This window comes from Oryctolagus cuniculus, chromosome 16 (assembly GCF_964237555.1).
Source record: "Oryctolagus cuniculus chromosome 16, mOryCun1.1, whole genome shotgun sequence".
Lineage (NCBI taxonomy): Eukaryota > Metazoa > Chordata > Mammalia > Lagomorpha > Leporidae > Oryctolagus > Oryctolagus cuniculus.
The window spans coordinates 63609740-63619677 of NC_091447.1; the positions used below are offsets into that span (position 1 = coordinate 63609740).

General features: G+C 51.1%; 1 pseudogene; it reads left to right on the top strand.

Moving 5' to 3' along the window:
* The first annotated feature begins 946 nt into the window (after window positions 1–946).
* LOC100340716 (olfactory receptor 7A17-like) lies at window positions 947–3267 on the top strand (annotated as a pseudogene).
* Window positions 3268–9938: the final 6671 nt, after the last annotated feature.

Consider the following 9938-nt stretch of genomic DNA (forward strand, 5'->3'; position numbering starts at 1 on the left):
CCAAATAGCTGCAATGGCCAGGGTGGGCCAGGTTGAAACTGGGAGCCAGGAGCTTCTTCCAGGTCTCTGACATAGACACAGGTGACCAAGCACTTGGGCCATCTTCTGCTGCTTTCCCAGGCATATTATGAGGGAGCTGGATCCTAAGTGGAGCAGCCAGGTCTTGAACCAGCACCCATATGGGATGCATACATTGCAGGCCAAGGCTTAACTCCACCTCATCACAATGCCAGCTCCTCTCTCTCCCTCTCTCTCCCTTTCAAATAAAAATGAACAAAAATAAAAGGGTGAAAATGACCATACCAGAATAGAGTCCAAGGTTTATCTGTTCATGGGAGGCTTTCTCTTTTTGGAAGATTTATTTATTTATTTGAAAATCATAATTATACAGAGAGAGGAGAGACAGAGAGAGAGAGAGTGAGGTCTTCCATCTGATGGTTCACTCCCCAATTGGCCACAATGGCTGGAGTTATGCAGATCCAAGGCAGGAGCCTCGAGCTTCTTCCAGGTCTCCCATGTGGGTGCAGGGGCCCAAAGACCTGGGTCATCCTCAGATGCTTTCCCAGGCCATAGCAGAGAGCTGGATTGAAGTGGAGCAGCATGTCTCAAACTGGCAACCATATGGAATGCCGGTGCTTCAGGCCAGAGCATTAACTCACCACACCACAGCACCAGCCCCCATGGGAGGTTTTCAAGCTGGAACTTGTGGGTGGCATTTACACATTTTTGTAGGAAAGAACTTGATTTGGCCTGCGTGTGTCATGTCCATGCATTGCCCTATCCGTGCAGCCAGGAATGAGAAGGGCACAGTACAAACACAGCCCCAAAAGGCCACAGTACCTGTGTCTGTGTTTGTCTCTGTGTGTTTGTGTGCTTATGTGCACCTGCTGTGAGGTGAGAACAGTGTTCAAGCTGAGTTACCTGGAATCATTATTCCAAGGTGACGATGTTACTCAGACAAGAACTCAATGAACATACGGTACTTAGAAGGAATCCTGTTCAAATCAGTGGTTGCCTTTTCAAACACAATGATAAAGTCTAATGGTGGATATTAGAGAATGGAAAGTGAAATGTGGGCCAGGGGTGGAGAAAGCTTGTTCTGTGCTCACTAGGTTACAATTAGGGAGAAGTAAGACATTGCTGGGTTCTGTTGCAAGGTAGGGCAACTATAGATCATGGAAATGCATGGTGAATTTCTCTGAAACAGAACTAGAAGGTAGGATTTTGGATGTTTTAGACCCTGAAGAAATGCCCCATTTTTGAGTAGATAGATGTATGCACCCATAGACACACCCTGATTGGACACAACACAAGCTAGGTAGGTACTCACATATCACGTAGGAGCTCAAAAATTTCTACATCTATTTACATTTTCTAATATTCAAAAGGATTTTAATTTTAGAAAACTGAAGAAATATAAATAGTAAAAATATTTAATCTCAAAAATGTGAAAGAAAGAGTGGGAAAGGGAGGGATGGAGGGGAGAGAGAAGAGGAGGGGGGAGAGAGAGAGGAGAAAAGGAGAGGAGGAATAGGAGGCTGGGAGGGATATATCATTCTATTCTTAGGATTGTACCCATGATCTTTGTTAAATCTGTTCTCTTTATGTTAGAGTAAATAAAGTTAAAAATGAATGAGATGCAAGAGGCTCCCGTGAGGATGAGGGAGTCTGTGTTGACACAGACATCTGCGTCCCCACCCCACCACTCTCCCTCTGCTCATCAGCACTGCCATCCTCACTTCCTTGGAATGCTCCTGTTCTGTAATAACAGCCACCAGGGGGCCTTGGCACTCATCATGTCCTTGATGTGATCCATACTTCCACAAATCATCTCGTGGCTGTGGATCTCTGGGCAATGACCCCCAGTTTCTAGTCCTACTTGAACAACTAGAAAAGAACACCCTAGACCCATTCTCCTTTATAGCTGCTTCCATTTTATTGACAGCATTTATTTGTTCTCTTATATTCCATCTCCATCACTGGGATGTAGACAATTTGTTCTTCTAAAATATTAGACTTCTGACTGGCCAATGCTTGAAACATGATTGGAAGTCAATTTATACAGTCCAACTGTAGGAGATCATTACTTATTAAAATAGTAGAATACATACATGCACTTTAGGGAAAATGCTAAGTGGGAAAGAAACTCTGCTCAGAGATGCTAGTAAGAAATTTCAAATGGACTAAATGAGTCCTACAGGGACCAGATCCATGCACAGTGTATATAAATCAGTGTTTGCCTGCAACATATAAATGGTAGAATTTCCCCAATATGAGCAATGGCTCCTCAGTGATCATGTAATTATCTCTTTCCTGGTAGTCGTCTCAACCAGTGGCATCAGGGAATGATTCACAAACATCAAGATTTCTTCTCCTGGGATTCTCAGAGGACCCAGCACTGCAGCCACTCGTAATTGGGCTCTTCCTCTCCATGTACCTGGTCACTGTGGCTGGAAACCTGCTCATCGTCCTGGCCATCCTCTCAGACCCCCACCTCCACACACCCATGTACTTCTTCCTCTCCAACCTGTCCTTGGTGGACGTCTGCTTCACCTCCACCACCATCCCCAAGATGCTGGTGAACATCCAGATGCAGAGCAAAGCCATCAGCTATGCAGGCTGCATCACCCAGATGTTCTTCTTCCTGCTTTTTGCAGGGCTGGACAACTTTTTCCTGGCCGTGATGGCCTATGACAGGTTTGTGGCCATCTGTCACCCCCTGCACTACATGGTCATCATGAATCCCCGGCTCTGTGTGCAGCTGGTCCTGGTGTGCTGGGTCATCAGTGTCCTGCATGCCTTGTTACAAAGCTTAATGGTGCTGCGGCTGTCCTTCTGCGTGCCCCTGGAAATCCATCACTGTTTCTGTGAACTGAATCAGGTGGCCCATCTTGCCTGCTCTGACACTTTTCTTAATGACTTGGTCATATACTTCATACCTGTGCTGCTGGCTGTTGGTTCACTGGCTGGGATCCTGTACTCCTACTCTAAGATCACCTCCTCCATCTGTGCAATCCCCTCAGCTCAGGGGAAGTGTAAAGCATTCTCCACCTGTGCCTCTCACCTATTGTTGTCTTATTCTATTGCACACATCTAGGTGTCTACCTCACTTCATCTGTTAGCCACAACTCACACTCACCTGCCATGGCCTCGGTGATGTACACTGTGGTCACCCCCATGCTGAACCCCTTCATCTACAGTCTGAGGAATAAAGACATAAAGAAGGCTCTGGAAGGGTCCATTGCTCTGGAGCTAAGGAAGCAGTGATAATCACAGGACTCAAATGCCTGGGCCAGCAATCCTGGTTCCATGACTAGATTGTGAAAGTAGAATTTTTCCTTCATTTTGGTTCCTGGAGTTGGTGTTACTCTGATTTCCACCTGTCTAACTTGAGCAACTTGCTCATTAAGGCTTCTGCTCTCTTCGGTATCTAAACATCTTTCCTTTTCTTACTTTCCTGCTTTCCCAAAGACTTCCCAAACATAGAAGCAGTTGGAATTCACCATTGTCTCATGGTATGGTAGAATATTTTAAGAATAAGTTCTCTACACATGATGTGTTCATACTGAGTACACTTTTGTTTGTTTTACTGAGAAACATTTTATGTTTTTTGCTACTCCCACAGTCAGACTACAGCTGGCAACTGAGGTCATTTACTGATGTAGGTTAGGAAAATCTGAGGCCACTGTCTTTCTCCTTTATCTCCATCATTCCTGGGTGTATCACTAACGGCTCTTCCCGATAGCGGAACTTAATACATCCGTGTCTTTTCTAACTGGTCATTGGCTTTGGGCTTTGATTTTCTCCTTTAGGCTCCTGTTTCTGTTTTATATCCAAGTGTCTCCCTCAACCAGTGCTCAACAGGCACCTCCTGGAATCTACGCCATCATGTTCCTTAGATGTGTTTATTGTCATCATTATCAATTATGAATCCATATCGATTTGTAATGATAAACAGGAGTGGAGGTTTTTTTTTTTTTTTTTAAAGATCCTTATTTATTTGAAAAGCAGAGAGAGAGAGAGATATGAAGTGGAGATTGGAAGTGGAGAGAGCTGGATCGGAAGTGGAGCAGCTGGGATTCAACATTGCCATATGGGATGCCAGCACAGCAGTCAGTGGCTTCTCTGAGCTGGTTCTGACGTCACACCTCCGTGCCTGCCCTGTGCTGTCCCCTGTGCATAGCTGGTGCGGTTGTGCACAGAGGTCTCTGATCTGAACGCTCGTGAGATTGGCGCGTAGGCGTCTCTGGACTCCACTGCAACTTAGTGCAGCACCCTGAACTGCACCCACAAAACAACTGGTAGAGGAGGTCTCTTCCCCCCATCCCCGAGACTGGGGGTGAGCGCAGCCAACACAAAGGAGCAGGTCTACGTGACCCCGCTGCCTGCTGCCCAGGACAGACAGAACCAGGTCCTGCCCGGGCTCCAAGTCACAAGGCAGGGAGACAGGCTGAGGATGGAAAGACGGCAAATCCGTGGGAAAGGCGCTGAGAAACGCTGTGACGTCACCGCCGTGACGTCACCGCCGTGACGTCATCGCGTTTCCTGTTCTTCCTCATGCTGGACCTTCCTGCTCCTGTCACAGCGGCCTGAGGGTTCCTTCAGATGAAGCCAGATTAGGGCGGCGGCGGGAGGGGGGTCTCCTCGGGTCAGGCCTGCCGGGCCTCCCTGGCGGTGCTGGGGGCCGCGCCCCTCAGGTGGGGTCAGCCACGCAGGCCGACGCCTGCTTCAGGTCGCCCACGGCCTCCTCCATGGCGCCTCCGCTAGCAGAGCGGACCCCGCAGGAGCCCCGCGCCCACCACCGCCGCGGACTCCGCCTTTGAGTTTGCCCGGAGCGCGTCCTGTCGCGCGGCGCGCCCTCTGACCCGGAAGCGCTCGGCGGCCCGCGGCGGGACCGCTCCCCGCGCGGCGCCCCCTCCCCACCAGAGCGGGCCGCCCTGGGCCAGAAGCACGAGACAGCGTGGCGCTCCTCGGACGAGGGTGAGGCGGCGGCCCTTTTTAACGCGCCCGGGGACGTTAGGAGCGCGGGTCCCGGCACGGGGCGGGTGAGGAGTGGTCCCGGGTAGTGGGCGGGGCTCGGGGGCTGAGGCGGGGGTCCTGCGCATGGGCCTGAGGGGGTTCTGAGGAGACGGGCGGGGTCCGGGTACAGCAGCCCAGGTGAGTCCCGGGAGAGTGGGCGGGGCCCGGGCGCTGAGAGGTCCCAGCTGGGGTGGTGGGCGGGGCCCGGGGGCTGGGGGAGGGTCCCAGCTGGGTGGTGGGCGGGGTTCTGGGCGTGGGTCTTACAGGGTCCCCTAGAGAGTGGGTGAAGGGTGTCCCGGCTGGAAGTGGCCGGTGGTGTCTTGTCAGCCCTCGCAAAACACACCGGACACCGAAGGAAGGGAAAGGGTTTACTGGGGAACACCCTACAGACCAGAGTGAAGGGGCGGCGAAGGGAAAAAGAGAGAGAAAGAAATAGAGAAACAGAGAGGAGAGGAGAGGAGCTAGTGAGGAGAGAAGAGAGCAGAGAGGAGCCGAGAGAGAGAGAGCCAAGAGACCAGAGGAGGAGGCTGGAGAGAGAGCAGGAGAGGCGAGCCAAGAGAGCACTTGTTCAGGAACAGGCTCTTTTAAAACTTTGCCCGAGGGCGGGCTGGGATGCAGGAGCAGGGAATCCCATTAGGATGGGGGTGGAGCCTGGCTCAGGTAGCTGGGCCATGCGGCCACCTGGCTAAAACTGCGCCAGTTTCCTAACAGCTGGGGTAACGGGCAGGGGGCTTAAATTAAGGGTCCCGGGATAGTGGGCAGGGCCCAGGGGTTTAGGGAACCAAGCTGGGTGGTGGGCTGGGTTCTGGGCATGGAACTTACAAGGTCCCAGGATAATGGGTGAGGGGGGTCACGGCCGGATGTGGCAGGGTCTCAGGTATGAGGCTTAGAGGCTCCTGGGGTAGTGGGTGGGGCCGAGGGGCTGGGGGTGGTTTCCGGGCAGGGACCTAAGGGGGTTCTGGGCAGATGGGCGGGGTCCTGGGGACTGAAGCTGAAGGGAGTCCCTGGATGATGGGCTGGTTCCCAGGAGTGGGGCTTAGAGGGTCCAGGATGGTGGGCGAGGCCGAAAACTGAGGGGGTTACAGGGGGGATGGTGGGCGGGGTCCCAGGGTTCAGGGGTTCAGGGACTCCTGGGGAGGTGGGCAGGGCTCAGGAACTAAGGGGGTCCAGGGTGATGGTGGGCAGGGTTGAAGAGTTAAAATTGTATATGTGCGCGTGTAAAAAGTTAAGCTTAAGCTTACAGGTTTAAACCTTCCTGGTACAGCTGTAAAAATAAGACAGAGTGAAGTAGCACCTTGACAGTAGGGACCCCATTTTGGAGCACTTGAGACTCCATTCTGAGAAAGCACCCCCTCCCCCACCGTGAGACTCTGGTCTGAAACTATGATCTCAAATAGTCGGACAATAGCAGTGCACGACATCACCCTTGGCAATGCACAAAAACCCCCTAGCATGATTGCTCAAGCTTAAAAGTAGAAAGGTTGCACCTGGGTTACCTGGGCTAATAATAAAGATGTGATTTGTCTGTGTCTTACATTAATGTCAAGTCCTAATTGCTAATTGTAATATTGTAACTGGCATTGTCAAGATTATGATAAATATTAATTTCACTTAGGTTTTAGGTTATGTTAACCCCAGTAACCATATACTCTCTTTTGATTTTATGTACGCTCTTTTGATTTTAGCAACTGTGTATAGCAACCGTGCATAGCAACCATGTATTCCCCCCTTCCCGGTTTTGCGGTTTTTGCCTTTATAAACCCTAACCTTTGGTTATTCAGGGCTGCTCTGTTCATGTATGATCAGACAGCCCCAGCATGCTGGATAATCAATAAATCTTTAACCCTTTGCTGGTTGCATGAGAGAAAAGTCTCTTGGAGCCGTTCCTCGGGCGGTGGGCTTTTTCTGACTCTAACAGGGTTCTGGCATTCAGGGGCCAAGGGACCCCTGGGGAGGTGGGCCTGGGCACAGAGGTGGGGGTGGGCCTGGGACCACGCACTTGGCCCCTGGAAGATTCACTGGGTCTGGGGCACAAAAGGGGTCCTTGTTCTGAAGGGTGAGGATTCCTGGCCCAGTCTTGGGGAAAAAAAATTGGAAAATGCACTGGCTTTGTGGGAACTTGGAGGATCTCTCTCTCTCTCTTTTTTTTAGATTGATTTATTTCATTTCAAAGACAGAGTTACAGAGGTAGATGTTGTATCTGCTGGTTCACTCCCAAGATAGCCACAACAGCCAGGGCTGGGGCAGGCTGAAGCCAGGAGCCAGGAGCTTCATTTGAGTCTCCCATGCAGGGACTTGGGCCATCTTGTGCTGCTGGCCCAGGCCATAGCAGAGAGCTGGATCGGAAGTGGAACAGCTGGGACTAGAACCAGTGCCCATATGGGATGCCGGCACTGCACCTGTTGCACCACAGCGCCAGCCCCGGGAGATGTCTTGTGACTCTGCCTCTCTCCCTCCCCGTGGTCCTGCAGCAGCTGTACCATGTCAGCAGCAGGCAGGGCAGCATCCAGAGGAGGGACTTGGCAGGTGAACGCTCCTGGGTCCCAGCCTTGCTCTCAGTGAGGATGAGAGGCCTGGAGGGGACTTGGAGCTCACGGGGTGGGCCTGTCAGGCACAAGAACAGTAGGAGCTGGAAATGCATGGACAAGTGGAGGCTCCATCTCGTGCTTCTTTTTTAAGGGATTTGTGGAAACGACACTGTTAGTGCCCCCTTTCCCACCCAGAGTTTTGTGGGAGGCAAGGCTGAGTCTTGATGGAGCTTGGTGTCCCCAGTTCTGACACAGGGCTGTGAAGCAGAAAACGGTAAACACTACGGACCAATGGCTTTCTGTTTGATTTTCATTTTTCTATTTAATTTTTATTTTTTATTCAATTTTCAGTTTTCTATTCAATTTTCATTTTTCACTTGTTTTTCTCTTCAATTATCAGCTGACAACAGGAGTGCACCTGTTCAACAGCTTCTGGAAAGTTTCCTCCAGCGACTCCAGACGTACCCATGGCTGACTCCAAGGAGCCCGCACTGGGGGACGTGTGAGGCGCCATCTTTCTTTTCTGAGGGGTCTGCCCCGCCCACTCCCATGTGAGCTGTGGAGCAGACACCTTCTCCCATCTGGGCCATGGGTAGACAGACATTGTGGACCGTGTGAGACAGGGCTCAAGGACATGGAGCGGACCCCTTCGTTCTGTCCACTCAGACAGAAAGGCCACGTGGGGCATCAGGGATACCGTGGACGTGTGTGTCAAGGCCGGAGCCACAACACTCTTGGTGGACCTACTGCTATAGCCAAGATACCTGTCCCTCTCTTAAAGGCGTGTATTTTAGAGTTCTTAAAATAATTGGTAAAGGTTTATTCATTTGAAAGGCAAGTGACAGATAGTGATACAGAAACAGATTTTCTGTCTGGTGGTTCACACTGCAGATGGCCACAATGGCCAGTCCTGGGTCATCCGGGAGCCAGGAGCTTCATCTGGGTCTCCCATGTGGGTGTGGGTCTCCAAACACTTGGGCCATCTTCCACTGCTTTCCCAAGTGCATTAGCAGGGAGCTGGCTCATAAGTGGAGCAGCCAGGATTTGAACCACTGTCCGTATGGGATGCCAGCGTTGCAGGCAGTAGCCAAACCTGCTGCATTGCAATGTCATCCTGGTTTTTTATTTCTAGGAAACAAACTTTGATCAATGGTATTAAGTGTTTGTATTTTAAGGATGTCTGTGTCATTCAGAAATGTAGGTTTGAGGCCAGTATTGTGGTTTAGTGGGTAAAGCCGCCTTCTGCAATGCCAGCTTCTCATATGGGCACTGACTGATGTCCCAGGTGCTCCACTTCCAGTCCAGCTCCCTGCTAATGCGTCTGGGGAAGGAGTAGAGGATGGACCAAGTCTTTGGGCCCCTGCTACCCACGAGAAAGATGCAGATGAAGCTCCTGGCTCCTGGCTCCTGGCTGACCCAGCGCTGGCCATTGTGGCCATCTTAAGATATTTCTCTCTCTCTCTCTGTAACTCTGCCTTTCAAAAATACATTTAAAGAAAGAAGGAAATCTGTTTCAGGTTCATCTGCTCAGTCGAGATTGCTTTTCATGGATATTTTGCTTTTCCTGAGATGGATGTGAAGCTCCTGGATGTTCAATGATAATCAGACCCCGGATGGACTGTGAGACACGGAGACGAGACCCTGCCTGTGTACCAGTCAGCCACAGCATTCAAGGTGAACGGACTTTGTCTTCTGGGATGATTGTTGGAGTTCTGTGTGTCTGTATCCACGACACTTGCTTCCTCTTACCCTTTCATCCAGGTCTGCCACGTGGGTGCAGGGGCCCAAGCACGTGGGCCAGCCTCCTCTGCCTTCCCAGGCCATTAGCAGGGGGCTGGATTGGAAGAGGAGCAGCTGGAACTGGAACCTGTGCCCATATGAGATGCCGGCCCTGCAGGTGGAGGCTTTACCTACTATGCCACAGCACCGGCCCCTTAAAAATATTTTAATTTTTATTTATTTGAAAGGTAGAGAGAAACAGACAGAATCAGAGAGACAGAGAAATCCCCCCCACCTGCTAGTTCACGCCCCAACTGTCTGCAATGGCTGGAGCTGGGCTGATCCAAAGCCAGGAGCCAGGAGCTTCTTTGAGGTCTGTCACATGGGTGCAGGGGCCCAAGGACTTGGGCCATCTTCTACTGCTTTCCCAGGCCATAGTGGGGAGCTGGATCAGAGTGGAGCAGCTGGGACATTTTACTGGCACCCATATGGGATGCTGGCACTGCCGGCGGTGGCTTTACCCGCTATGCCACAGCACTGGCCCCCTCTCAGTTCTTAAAAATTATTTTTTTTTTTTTAGGTTCGGAGAGCCAAAATTTTTTTCCACACGATTCCTGCATTTCCCTTCCGGTCTCTTTCTGACAAGGATTTGGAACTCTGCCGTTTGTGGGG